The 14,253-nt window shown below is 40.3% G+C and overlaps 2 pseudogenes; one reads left to right on the top strand and one right to left on the bottom strand.

The window, feature by feature from the left end:
- Positions 1-448: 448 nt before the first annotated feature.
- LOC141847089 (oligopeptide transporter 5-like) lies at positions 449-3,078 on the bottom strand (annotated as a pseudogene).
- Positions 3,079-10,483: 7,405 nt separating this feature from the next.
- On the top strand, positions 10,484-13,468 carry LOC141847307 (disease resistance protein RPM1-like; annotated as a pseudogene).
- Positions 13,469-14,253: the final 785 nt, after the last annotated feature.

The following is a 14,253-nucleotide window of genomic DNA, read 5'->3' as shown; positions in this document are numbered from 1 at the left end:
ATTTTATTTATTTATATATATATTTTTTTGTTGAACAAATATAAATAAATGTTATCAAATTCAATTAATTTAAATTATTATTATTATTTATAATTTAAATTAAATATTTATGTAATATATAAATTGTATATTATTTTAATATATTAAAAATAATTTACAATTATTAAATCATATATATATATATATATATATATTTAATTAAAAATAAAATTGAATTGATATAAATGAATTTTATCGGATTAAACACTAAATTTATTTATAATCTTAAAAAAATAGTGAAATATAGTGGGGAAAAAAACTAAATAACTCAAACATTTGTTTTTTTAAATGGAACTTTATTAAAGATCTCAAATTTTTTACAGAAATTTTTCATCGACTTAATTAAAGCCCGATTAAACAAAGTAATTAAAGACTAATATCTTCTTTTCTTCTGCATGTATTAATTCATTCAATGAAGTTCAGGGCAGCCCTCAGGGATGTAGGCGCCGGGCTCGGTGGGGCACTTAGCGAGGGGGCAGTAGTCGTCGGCGACGCCTCCCCACCAGTTGACGGAGTAGATGTTATAGTTCCCGAGGGCGAAGAAGGCGACGACTCCCATGAAGGTCGTGCCGGCGTCGAGGGCGGCGGACATCACGTAGGCATAGCGCCCCCACCACTGCTTGTGGTGCTTGAACACCCAGTAGTTGAAGACGAAGCCGACGACGAACCAGCAGTTGTAGTTGATGGACTTGTTCGGGGGTATGCCGCCGCTGGAGCCGAAGATGACGGGGAAGTTGATGAGCGGGATCCACTTCTTCTCCGGGAAGAGGCGGTGGAAGACGTAGACGACGGCGGGGGCGAGAAAGCCGAGGAGGAAGAAGTAGTTGAGGCCGGAGTAGGTGGCGCCCGGGCCGAACATCCGGCGAGGGCCGACGACGCCCCAGATAACGGAGGCGCTGAAGAAGACGGAGTCGCTGGGGCATGTCCACGGGGTGTCGTCCGGCAACTGGTTGGTATCGCAAATGTGGGGGACGTCGGAGAGCAGCCACCACGCCGTCCAGAAGTAGCTCACGTTGGCGATCACCGAACCCGCCAACTGAAACTAATGATGTTTAATTGCGATTAATTTCTTCCTCCATCATTCTTTTATAATTTAATTTTTGCAGTTAAATCAATTACCTGAGCTACGAACATGAATCTTCATGTAGTAACCGAGCTTGAAATCGCTGAGAAAGGTGATGGCTTGACCCATACTCATGTAGCCGTAGGTTTTGAAGACCACATTGGCCAATGGCTTCCCCGGCATTATGTAACCAATCACCATCTCTGTGATTATGTTGAGCCCAGGCATCTGCTCGAGCACGAAATTAAGTATTGATCGATGAATCATCGGAATCGAAATGGTTATAATTAAGTTTGATAGTTTTCAGAGATTGAGTATATACTGAATTGGTGGTGGCGGCGATGATCCCGACGGGAAGAGTGAAGAAGAAGGCCATGGCCATGGCGAGGAAGATGCCCCAGTAAGGCAGCTGCAGGGCGCGGTCGAAGCCCTCGACGGAGTAGATGGAGAGCGCGGTGACGAGGAGGAGGAGGAGGTGGAACCACCACTGCGGCACGGCGGCGTAGTTGGCCTTCATGATCCTCCCGTGCACGTCCAGGAACTTCTCGTTGGCCTTGGACGTCGCCTGCCGCCAGAGCTTCAGCATGTACTGGCCGTCGAAGAGGAAGACGTGGGAGAGGGTGGCGGTGAGGGTGGCGAAGCCCAGGCCGTAGGAGATGGCGAAGAAGGCGCCGATGTAGATGTTGCTGTAGCTCTCGTACTCCTCGACGTTGAGGGTGAAGGTCTTGGTGTCGAGGACGCGGTTGAGGTCGTAGGGCCGGCCGGAGCGCTCGAAGAGGTGCGAGGTGATGAAGGTGAAGCGGCGGGCGTCGTAGAGGTTGGTCCAGTAGCAGAGGGGCATGAGGATGTAGACGACGACGATGTAACCGGCGAGGACGTTGAAGAGGACGAAGGCGGGGGCTGCTATGGGGCTGCCGAGCATGGCGGCGGTGGCCCAGTCGAAGGCGACGGCGCCGACGCCGAGGCCTCTCATGCCGGAGCCGATCTGTTGGATGGGGATGGAATCCTTCCAAATGAGGCAGAGGATCGAGATGGAGCTGATGGTCGGGAAGAAGTAACTGGGGACGATGTAGTAGGAGAAGCTGCAGGCCATGCAAATGAGGAAGAACTGGAGCCGCGTCATGCCGCCCTTCGGCCGCCGTTCTTCCTCGTTCAGCGCTCTGCATTCGATCGACAGAGAGAGCTCGTTCTTAAATCGATCGATCAATCAACGTATCGAGTTCATATCGAACACACACACACCTGAACAGAGAGACTTGAATGAGATTGGCCGGCCACCACATGTAAGGAGAATCCACCAAGTATTTTCTGAACAATCCAGCCCAGCCAAATCCTAACAACTGAAGAAGAAGAAGAAATCAAAATTTAATCGAAAATAATTCGTTTTTTATTTATAGATTTACTTGAGTGGTTTGTGTGAGGAGCATGGCGGCCATGAGGTTGATGCCGCGGTGGTAGAAGGCCTTGACGATGGTGACGATGCCGACGGCGTAATTGCCGTCGGAGCCGGCGCTGGCGAAGATGGTGAGGAGGACGTGCTCCTTGATGTTGAAGGGGCCGGGGTTGAGGGAGAAGGAGCAGTTGAGGAGGGGGATTCTGATGATCGTCGGCGGGAGGACGCGGGCCATCCAGCGGCCGACGGGCAGCGCCAGGATCTGGACGCAGACGGCGGAGATGGAGAGCTGGTTGGTCCGGTAGCTGAAGAACTGGTTGACGAAGGAGAGGAGGACGCAGCTGAAGACGCCGAGGATCCACGTCCGGATGGTCAGGCACGGCAGCGACGGGTCGTCGGTCGTCGGCACCGTCATCCGCACCTGCTCGATCGGGCTGTCGTCCTTCTGCACTTCGTCATCTGAGCTCGAACAAGAATCAAATTACGATATCAACGAAGAAGAAAAGAAGAGAAGAAGAATTCAATTGAAGAACACAGACAGACCATTAGATCTCTGAGGATTGTTGTCGCAAACTGAAGCCATGAACAAGATTCCAAGGAGAATATATTGAATCTGAAGGATTGAATGGAGAAGATTCCGAGGAGAGAATAATTTATAAGGCAGTGTGACAGTTTGGATTCTCCAAATTAAGTGATTGATTGAAGTTTTGTTGCTAATTACCGGTACAAACTACGTTTGATATTCTTGTAATTGCTAAAAGATCGTGGGTTTTCCTCCCACCATTAATTCTAACTGTGGGGAAAATACACCTAAGCACATGAAGGCCTGCCGTCTAATCCGAGCGGTTTGTTTGTAAATGGCTGAGATTGAGTAAATTAACAATTGGTGGGCGTTTTGTTAACTGCCAAATGCTACTAATTACGAAGTATAAGTTAAGGGGTTCTTATATAATTTTTTTAACCAAATTCAAACCTATAATATTTGCTTCCTATTTGAAATTATATATCGAATTCAAACCGAACATCAACATGTTCAATAATTTTTTTTAGCAATCTATAATATCCTGCAGAATTTGAATCTCATAATATCTTGTTCTATTATTCACGAGTCAATTCGGGAATTGAACTCTCGAAAAGAACTCGATTTATTTTTATTCTGTTGTATGCAATTTTGATTTAATCAAACTTGAACTTGAACCACTTTGAGCTATAGTTTGATGTTTAGCCCTTGGGGCAGTTCTGAGACATTTCGAGCTTTAAAGTTTTGCCCCCAAGCATAGCTGAGTTGGTTACGATAAAATAAAGTTGCAGAAGATAACAAGAGTTCAAATCTTGACGAAGTCGAGACAATACCCAACTTAGTTGTGGCCAACTGCAACTTCTTGATTTACCTCATCATATATAGTCGTGGGACCACTAAGGTGGCAAATTCTACCTTTTACAGAAGATGTTTAAGGACATCAAACTATTTAAATAAAAATAGTTTAATCTTCAAATTGGCTAAACATTCCATATTGAATGTTTAATCTTCAATAAAAATAATAATTTGCAATGAAAAAGATAGATAAATTAATATGTAAAATTTAAAAACTTTTTTGTGAATACTAATAAACTAAATGCATGTATTAATTATTTAATTTTATATATTATTTAATATTAAAGAATAAATATAAATAAACATTTATTAAATAGACTCAGCATGATGGATCATACATTGAGCTAATGGGCTTCAAATTCCAATACAATTTTATTAGGTCCAATACAAATACACCCAAATTGTATTAGGCCCTAGTAGCGTCCGTACCAACTCTGACGTTCATTCGCATCCAATCTGATTTACGGATTATGAAGACAATAATAATTCAGTATTTTATCTATAAATTCATACCTATATATATATTATTTTTATTGAGATCGCCTTTCAAACGTGTTACTAGCCACCTGATAAGGAAGTGGATCGTGCAAGAAAAAGAGAGGAAGATGACAAGCCCGCACAGCTTGCACGAACTCCAAAAGGCTGCAAGAACAATAAGAGAGTGAGGACGGATGTTAGGGATGCCCTGACTCAACTATTTCGACGCTTAAGTCAGTTCCCCCGACTAAAGAAGGAAGAAGTAGTAAGTAGTGAGGTTAATTGATAGTATGTGATGGTCATGCATACCTGCATCTACGAGTACTGGGAGGTATATAGATTTACAAGAGAGTTATCACATCGTGATTAAGAAGAATATCCATGAGTAGAGATTCAGTCAGAAGAGGTGTTCCATCAAAATAGAGAGAATGTCTTATCACCATCGCCGTAACGAAAAGACATATCATTCATCATCATATTGCACCACCATGCCGCATTGATGGAGGAGTTAATAACTATCATATCACATGATTGCTTATATCCTTCTGATAGCGGCCTAGCTGACTGGGAAAGAAACAGAGTCGGTTGAGTATTAAACAGGGCACTAGGGGGAAGGGAGCCTAGAGAGAGAGAGAGAGAGCTCAACCATCTGGTCTTGAGCTTACTTGTCGAGTTGGGTGTTGGATCTTGACTTGCTGGATTGTCTTTTGAGTCGAGCTTGGACGCCCGAACAGAACAAATTACTGAGCTGAGAGGTGGCTAAGTTGGGGGTAAGGCTTGACGCTGAGTCAAGTGTGGGAGGCCAAGCTGGTGCAATTTTGAGTTGTCATCTATTTGACTCGGCTAAATACTGGATCAAGGTTGTCAAACTGAGATGTAGGACTTATCTAGTCGACTTTGGGAGTCTGACGTGTCATTTGATGTGTTCTCGAATTAGATCAAATCTTGACCTTCTTGCCCCGGTCCATAGACTGATACACACACACACACAAAGGAGTACAGGTTGCATTCATCAACAATGTGCAAAAGGTAAGATTATATATATAATATAGGAAAGCTTGCATTAGGGATCGAAAAGAGCACGTAACCATCTTTATTGAATGATGCTTAAGTCGCATAAGATGCTGTTCTTTCTGATTCATAAAGTTGCCATCTCGATTCATATATGATACAGGAAAGCTTGCACTATGGATCAAAAAGAGTACGTAGTCATCTTTATCGAATTACCTTTTGATGCTTAGGTCGCATAAGATGCTGTTCTTTCTGATTCATAAAGTCGCCATTTTGTTTTTAAAATACATGCATTAATCACTTTTGCATTTGACTGGTTCAGTAGATCCAAATTTATTTTCTGGTCAGTACTGGTGCAATCTCTCAAGACTTTCTTCCACTTAGATATTGGATCTTATGCTCTTTCTGCATCAATTGGCTGCAGTCAAAGAATATTATTATATAAAGGAAGGCAGATGCTGCTTCAGCTTCTTCACAGCCACGCACAGACAGTGAGTGCGATGGTCCCAGAAAAAGACTAGAATTAAGTTCACTGACAGAAGAAAACACATAGCCAAATGAATGGCAGACACATCGAATCAGCTTTTTTCTTGTTCCTTCAATTTGATCTGTGCGCTGTACTTTCCTTTAGTTTCTTCTTATTATATAAAGGAAGGCAGCAAGATGAGGAACCTTTCGTAGCTTAAGCTTATACATGGATACAAGTGAACAGCTCAACTTTGAAATGTTAAATTCTTCACATCCGCCACTTCAGAAGTTGGTTTTGATCGTTAGATTATTTGAAGGAAAAATGTCTACATTTATTCGTTCTTGTGCAGAACTCAGACATGTGACATTTTGGAGGTCATATCTAATTGAAGATCCACTTCCTTCACTCGGACAATTGCATAAACTAGTGAAGTTAGAATTGGGGCATGATTCATATGAGGGGCAAAAACTGCACGTTAGAACAGGTTGGTTCCTTAATCTCAAAAGGCTTTACTTGAAATATTTGAAGAATTTAAATAACATTGTGATAGAGGAAGATGCCATGGCAAGTTTATATAAACTACAAATGATGGATCTTCCAGAATTAAAGATGGTCCCTAGTGGCATAGAGTTTCTCACACATCTCCAAAAGCTCACTCTTGTTAGAATGCCTAAGGAGCTAGCGGGAAAATTAATAGAAGACGAAGACAATGAAGAACAACAAAGGATTAGACATATTCCAATTGTTACTATTATGTAAGTATGAAATTAAAATACTTTTTTATGTTTGTTTGTTTATGTATGAAATTAAGAGGAAGTTATTACTGTGCATATATTTTGTAATTAATATTACAAAGGCAATAATTGAATTACTTGTTCATGGTTCTACTTGAAAGGCAATTGCTTCGCTTGTTTACTTGTTCTGGAGAGGGCGACAAGGAAGTAATCCGGCCGGCAAAGAACGCGAGTGATTGACTGAGTGAGAAAGGAGGACTGATCCAACATCGTTTCTGGGTCTAGTGCGTATGTGTACAGCCCACTAAACTCAAGGACGAGGCAGTGGAGCTATGGATGGCCGGTGGCAATGGGCCGCCGGAGCAAAAGTGGGATGCTTGTTTTTGTGAATTGAGGAGAATTTGATCTATCACTATATAGCTTATTGGGGGCTACTGTTAGCCCAAAGTTGGAGTGGCAGGAGGTGCTGAAGATGACCGGAGGTGACTGATTTAATTAGCCAACCTGATTTCTGCTTGGGCCACGAAGACCCGTCCACAGTTAGGTTACCGGAAGAGGAAATACAACAAGATAAGCTGCAGGGGTTACTGTTAGCACCAACGGTGGAACTAATAGAGCCGGCCACTTGTGGTGCCGGTGAGCAACAACAATGTAGGGTTTTAGTTTAGGCAGTGGTGAAAACCGTGACGGGCCTTGGCCCCTGTGACTTTGAGTGCATAATATTTACTTCGTATTTAAATTATCGAATTCTAACCGAATATTCTGCTGTTCTATTATATGCATTCGAATGTGTTGTTTGAATAACTCAAATTAAACTTGAATTTAAGCCATTTTGAACTATAATTCAATTTTATTCAAATAAAGGTTTGAATAACTCAAATCAAACTCAAACTTGAATTTCATTTAGAACTGAACGAGCTTGAATCAAAATTATTTATATTTTTAAATTTAAAATTTAAAAATAAACTTCACGAAGTAGAATGACTGAAGAACCTTATGCATACAAAAGTGCACGATTAAGAATGGGAGAGTATGTTAATACAACACTTGAACAGAACATATTGATAGACTTGCTCAAGCATAGTCCAGATATATTAAGACAGCAACAGAACAAGTATTCAAGAAAATCATAACATAATTTTAAATATCGATACTTGCTTATGCTACCAATCCAGTAGATCAAGAAACACATGCATTCAGCAGTATGCAAGCAAGCAATCGATCCACTAGCTCTAGATTCTTAGCATATCTAATGCTGCTTTATGGCCTCATCTGAAAGTGATGAGAGAAAATATAATTAGAGAGAGTATTTAATTTAATAGCTCAAAAGAGTAAAATAAAGAAAAAAAAAAGGCAGATGACAAAGAATGGGCAGCAAAACAACAGAAGAACCCGAGGGAACCGCACAAGTAAACATAAAAGGAAAGGTCAGTATCAGTTCACAAGTATCAGTATCAGTATCTGTGCGCGTTGTGTCTGTTGATAAACACCAGTAGGAGGGCCAGCATTTCGAATTATATGAAGGCTGGAATTTGAATTATATGAAGAAGAGTTGTACCATCTTTTACAATTTTTACAGACTAGCATTCTTTTTTTTTTCAGAACTATTGCTGCTCTGATATTAATTTTCTTTGTTATTCCAATTATGCTTCTTATTACATGAACTTAATTAGATGTGTTGTTAAGCATTCATCTTTTCCTATACAAAACTTCAATTTCTTTAAGGGGCTCTAATTAACTAACATAAAGTCAAATCTTTAATTTCATCAATGCATTTCCAAGAAGAAGTATGCAATATCAGTTGCAGAATCTGTTATGGAGTGCATTGTCTGTCTCCCTGTTCTTCTGATGCTTCAAATTAACAACATATATAGAACTAATTCTTATTTAATTTTTCCATGATCAAGAACCTATAATTGTAAGTTTAGTATCCTCTGAACACTAGCTTTTATGCATCGACTCTTGTTACGGTCGTAAGAGACGGATCCGAATTTGCCTGCCAGGGGCGCCCGAACCGAGTCAACAGCCCCCGAGCGCACAGGTCGAACCCAGGAGGCTAGGCATGACTCCGCTACGAGTCACACCCGGGCCCCCCGATAAAAATCGATCCGAGTCCTCAGAGCAGATTCTTTAAGACGAGCCAGATCCACGAGCCCCCGAGGCGGGCCCGTCGGTATGAAATCCGGAGGATATGTCCGAGCCGATTCCTCGCTAGCAGACTCTCTGAAGCAACCGAGCCGCTTCAACGGTCAAGTCGAGAGAGGGCTGAATCGTACCGTCCGAACTGAATCAAGCCACGCCAACTCCTCAACCCTACATCTCCCCCTCCCTCCATCCCATCGACCGCTCCTTCACTCCTACGGCAGTCTAGTCTCTGACATCCCCTTTACTAAGTATGGGATCAAGAATTACCTATCATGATAATTGCACAATAGAATCAAGATCTAATTAAATTTTAGAATATAATTTAATTCGAATATTTATCTAATTAAGAAATGAAATATACTATTTTTTTTTATACTATTTTTACATTTTTAGTGTATTATAAAAAACAAAAATATAATTACTATAAACACTAATGAACTAAAGCTCACTAGTCTCAGTTTATTTTTAAATTTAATTTTGACTATTGAGCAAATGCAAATGAGCTGTTCATTTACGGTTCAAAAATTGAGAACTCCTTATTGCTCAAAAATGAACTGGATCTCGAAAACTAAGCATTTTCATTTAATTGTCTCGTTTAATTTCCAGACAAACAAAAAACCTAAATAAGTTGTGCAAATTGTTATTATTTTTTTCTTTACTTTAATTGATTTTTGTGTAGTAGGTCAAACTTTTTAACAAAAATCCATTAATTAAATTGATCTTCTTTTAAATTTTATTCAAATAAATGAGGAAGAACAGCTAGCGAAAATAATTCTTTTCTAATTAGAGGATAAACACAAACTTTGTAATTAGAACTTAAATTAGTATCAAGTCTTTGCTCTAACAATAACTTTGATTTGATTTGATTTAATCGAATTAAAATTGACATACTTTGATTTTTTAAAATAGTATTATATATTATTTTAAAGTAAAGTTGGCCTAGATTCAACTTAATTAGCTAGCTGGCCTAATCGAAATTAATTAATTATTCAAACATATATAATGTTTATGTCTTTAATTAATTAATTCTCAAGTACAATTAGATAAAATAATTGAACTTGACTTTTTTATTTTATTTAAGCCAGCTTGCTTTGCTTGTCGTATTAAAATACTACCATGCACATAACGAAATAAATAAAATAATTTAACGTGACATTTTATTTATTTAAAAACTAGTTTATTATTGTATTAAAAATAATACGACTTGAGTTAATATATAGGGCTATAAGCAAATTGGGCTGATTCCACAAATTGCACGAATAATGCGCCTAACTACTACAGTTGGACACAGATTCCACAGTTGTTCAGGCTTACACTGTGGGTGTATCGTGCAGTGCTTCCTCTGTCAACAATGCAAGCTACTTATTGGCTGTCAATGTGGGCCCATGTGAACAGCAGCGTGATGTGCCCTTAACAATGCAAGCTAAGCTAGAATCTGGACTGTCATTGTGGGACCCAGTGACAACCAGCCAATTGAAGCAGCCAAGTTGACTTCTTATTTATTTATTTATTTAAAATTAGCTTGTTGCATTAAAATAATACGAGTTGACCAAGTAAAAGAATATGTACAACTTGTGTTTTTGTTTTATTTAAACTGGTTTGTTATATTAATTAAAATTACTTGTTATTTATTTATTTATTTATTATAGCTCGGATACTAGTAGCAGCTATAAAAAAACACACACTGCAGCGATCAAAAACACGTACCGGCCGGTTGGAGTTGAGATTGGCAAAGGCAGATCATTCCTTTTAGCTAGCTAGCGATCTATCTCTAGATATGGAGGCTGCTTTCATCTCCTTCCTCATCAACAAGCTCGGCGAAGTAGCAGTTCGACCAAGCGCAGAGCACATGCTCTCAGCTACTGCTGCAGCACACAACTCCACCTTTAGATCAGATTCACGCTCGCATAGAACGAAACTTCATTACGTTCAGATTGATGAAGAAATTCCTTGAAAGATCTAATCAGTCGACTGCTGCCGCTGATGATGATGACTGGACCCAAGAGGTGACACAGTTTCCTTTACTTTTATGTTTTTTTGTTCCTCCATGCTTTTAACTGATCGTTCTTTAAGGAATTTAATCAAATTATTGATGTCATAAAAATAAAATTTAATTTTTATGAATTATATGATAGGTGAGAGTGGTAGCCTTCAAGATGGAAGACATCATTGATGAATACCTCTATCTAGTTGGAGAGCAACGTGGAAGAACATGGAAGAATTTTCTCTCAAGACCATCAAACCTTTGTTGCAGTCTTGCCAAAGCTTGGCGTGGTATTGATTCTCAGTTAGAAAACATGGAGAGAGATCTTTCTGAACTTGCAAGAGCGAAAGATCTATTTGGCAATAAGAATAGAGGCAATGAGAATAGAGTGAAGAATTCAGAAAGAGACACACATCATCATTATCGAGCTGATGACCCATGTTAATTGATGAAGATGATGTAGTGGGGATAGAAGAGAACAAATCTAAGTTGGTTTCATGGCTGACTAATGCTGATACTTGCAGGGAGATGACAGCAATTGCAGTATGGGGAATGGGTGGCCAAGGAAAAACTACTCTCGTCGCAAATGTCTATCGCAATGATGCTGTGAAGAGTCACTTTGATTGTCAGGTATGGGTTACAGTCTCACAAAATTATAGTGTGGATGAACTCCTAAGAACAATGATCCAGGAAATCTTCAAGGAAAAAAAGGAGTCTATCCCAGATGGTATCGCTACCATGACACGATTAGAGTTATTTGAAATCATTCGAGAAAGTTTGCAGGGAAAGAGATATATAATTGTGTTAGATGATGTTTGGCATGTAGACTTGTCGAATGAAATAGGTGATGCTTTTGTTGATAACAACAATGGAAGTAGACTTGTTGTTACCAGTAGAAAGCATGATGTAGCAAGGATAGCAAAGGAAGAACATATGATAGAGCTGCAACAACTTAATGAAAACGATGCATGGATACTGTTTTGCAAGAAGGCATTCCGAAAAGAGAACAATAATGTTTGTCCACAAGAGCTTAAGGTTTACAGTCAAAGGATTTTGAAAAAGTGTCAGGGCTCACCATTAGCTATTACAGTAATTGGCAGTTTATTATCAACCAAGGAAAAGAGTGAAAGTGGATGGAAGGAAGTCTATGATTGTCTTCACTGGGAGTTTGAAAAAAACCCTTCGCTTGATGCATTGAAGAGTATTCTTAACCTTAGCTTCAATGATTTGCCTAACTACCTAAAGAATTGTTTTGTATATTGTAGCATCTTCCCTGAAGATTATCTAATAAAAAGGAAGAAACTAATCCGATTGTGGGTCGCCGAAGGATTCATTGAGGCAAAGAGCAGTAACGACAGAGCAATGGAAGAGGAGGCTGAATACTATCTTACTCAACTTGTAGATCGGTCCATGCTTCAGGTGGCAAAGAGAAATGACTTTGGGAGGCTGAAGGCTTTCAGAATGCATGATGCTTGTAAGAGAGGTAACACTTGAAATATCTAAAAAGATGAGATTTTGCATGATTCTTCATGGTTCACAATCAGTTTTGGACGATCAAACTCGTCGCCTTTCCATCCAAACAAATGATGATGAATCCCTTGATTTAACTACAAGCCTGAGCCTTTCACGACTTCGCTCTTTGGTTGTGTTTTCTAGTTGCAATTTTAGTTCAGGCTCCCTGAGAGCAGTCTTAATCCGTTTCAAAACGTTGAGGGTGTTGGAGCTGCAAGGAGTTCCAATTTCCAACTTACCAAATGAAGTTTCAGCCTTGTTTAACCTTCACTATTTGGGTTTGAGGGATACAAAAGTGAAACAACTTCCCAACAATATCCAAAAGCTCCAGAGTTTGCAAACACTTGACCTCCGTTTTTCCAGACATAAGGAAGCTCCCACGTGGTGTCACACAATTGAAGCAACTTCGTCACCTATTTGTGACTTGGAAAGAAATTGAATCTGGGGGATCAACTGTAGTTGGCTGTGTTCCAACTCTTGAAGGATCATGGCAGTGGAAGAACCTACAAACTCTGCAAGGAGTTAGACCAAACGAGGAGCTTGTACACCGATTGGGAGACATGAAAGAGCTCCGAACATTAGGAGTTTTTGGGGGTTTGGAAACAAGCCTATTGTCCTCAGCTTTGCACCTCATTGTCTAAGATGAGGAACCTTCGTCAGCTTAAGCTTAAGCATGGATGCAAGTGAAGAACAGCTCAACTTTGAAATGTTAAATTCTTCACCTCCTCCACTTCAGAAGTTGGTTTTGTGGGTTAGATTATTTGAAGGGAAAATGCCTACATTTATTCGTTCTTGTGCAGAACTCACACATGTGAGACTGTCGAGGTCACATCTAATAGAAGATCCACTTCCTTCACTCGGACAATTGCATAAACTAGTGAAGTTAGAATTGGAGGATGATTCATATGAGGGGCAAAAACTGCACTTTAGAACAGGTTGGTTCCTTAATCTCAAAAGGCTTTACTTGGAACGATTGAAGAATTTAAATAACATTGTGATAGAGGAAGGTGCCATGGCAAGTTTATATAAACTACATATGTGGGATGCTTCCAGAATTAAAGATGGTCCCTAGTGGCATAGAGTTTCTCACACATCTCCAAAAGCTCACTCTTACTGAAATGCCTGAGGAGCTAGTGGGAAAATTAAGAGAAGACGAAGACAATGAAGAACGACAAAGGATTAGACATATTCCAATTGTTACTATTAGATAAGTATGAAATTAAAATACTTTTTGATGTTTGTTTGTTTATGTATGAAATTAAGAGAGTGAGCAAGAAAATATTTATGAAGTTATTGTACTGTGTATATATTTTGTAATATTATAAAGTCAATAATTGAATTACTTGTTCATGGTTTTACTTGAAAGGCAATTGCTTCGCCTGTTTACTTGTTCTGGAGAGGGTGACAGGGAAGTAATCTGGCAAAGAAGGAGAGTGATTGACTGAGTGAGGAAGGAGGAATGATCCAACATCGTTTCTGAGCCTAGTGCGTATGTGTACACCCCACTAAACTCAGGGACCAGTGGAGCTATGGATGGCCGGCGGCAATGGGCCGCCGGAGCAAAAGTGGGATGTTTGTTTTTGTGAATCGAGGAGAATTTGATCTATCACTATATAGCTTATTGGAGGCTACTGTTATCCCAGGTTGGAGTGGCAGGAGGTGCTGAAGATGACCGGAGGTGACTGATTTAATTAGCCAACCTGATTTCAGCTTGGGCCACGAAGACCCGTCCACAGTTAGGTCACCGGAAGAGGAAATACAACAAGATAAGCAGGGGTTACTGTTAGCACTCAACGGTGGAACTAATAGAGCCGGCCACTTGTGGTGCCGGTGAGCAACAACAATGTAGGGTTTTAGTTTGGGCAGTGGTGAGAGGTCAACTCCAAGATACAACGCCGGTGGAGGCAATGGTGAAAACCGTGAGGGGCCTTGGCCCCTGTGGGTTTGAGTGCAATGGTCGTTAGGGCTGCATGAGCTGAGTTCTAGGCAAATCAAGGAGCGCCGGAGGCACTATCAAAGACACAAAGGTTGTCGGGGCTTGGGAGGCCTGC

The sequence above is a fragment of the Curcuma longa genome, chromosome 16 (genome assembly GCF_044706935.1).
Source record: "Curcuma longa cultivar G26 ecotype Majalengka, Jawa Barat chromosome 16, ITB_CL_G26_1.1, whole genome shotgun sequence".
Lineage (NCBI taxonomy): Eukaryota > Viridiplantae > Streptophyta > Magnoliopsida > Zingiberales > Zingiberaceae > Curcuma > Curcuma longa.
Note: the sequence above shows the minus strand (reverse complement) of the source record. Positions and strands in the feature narration are given on the sequence as shown.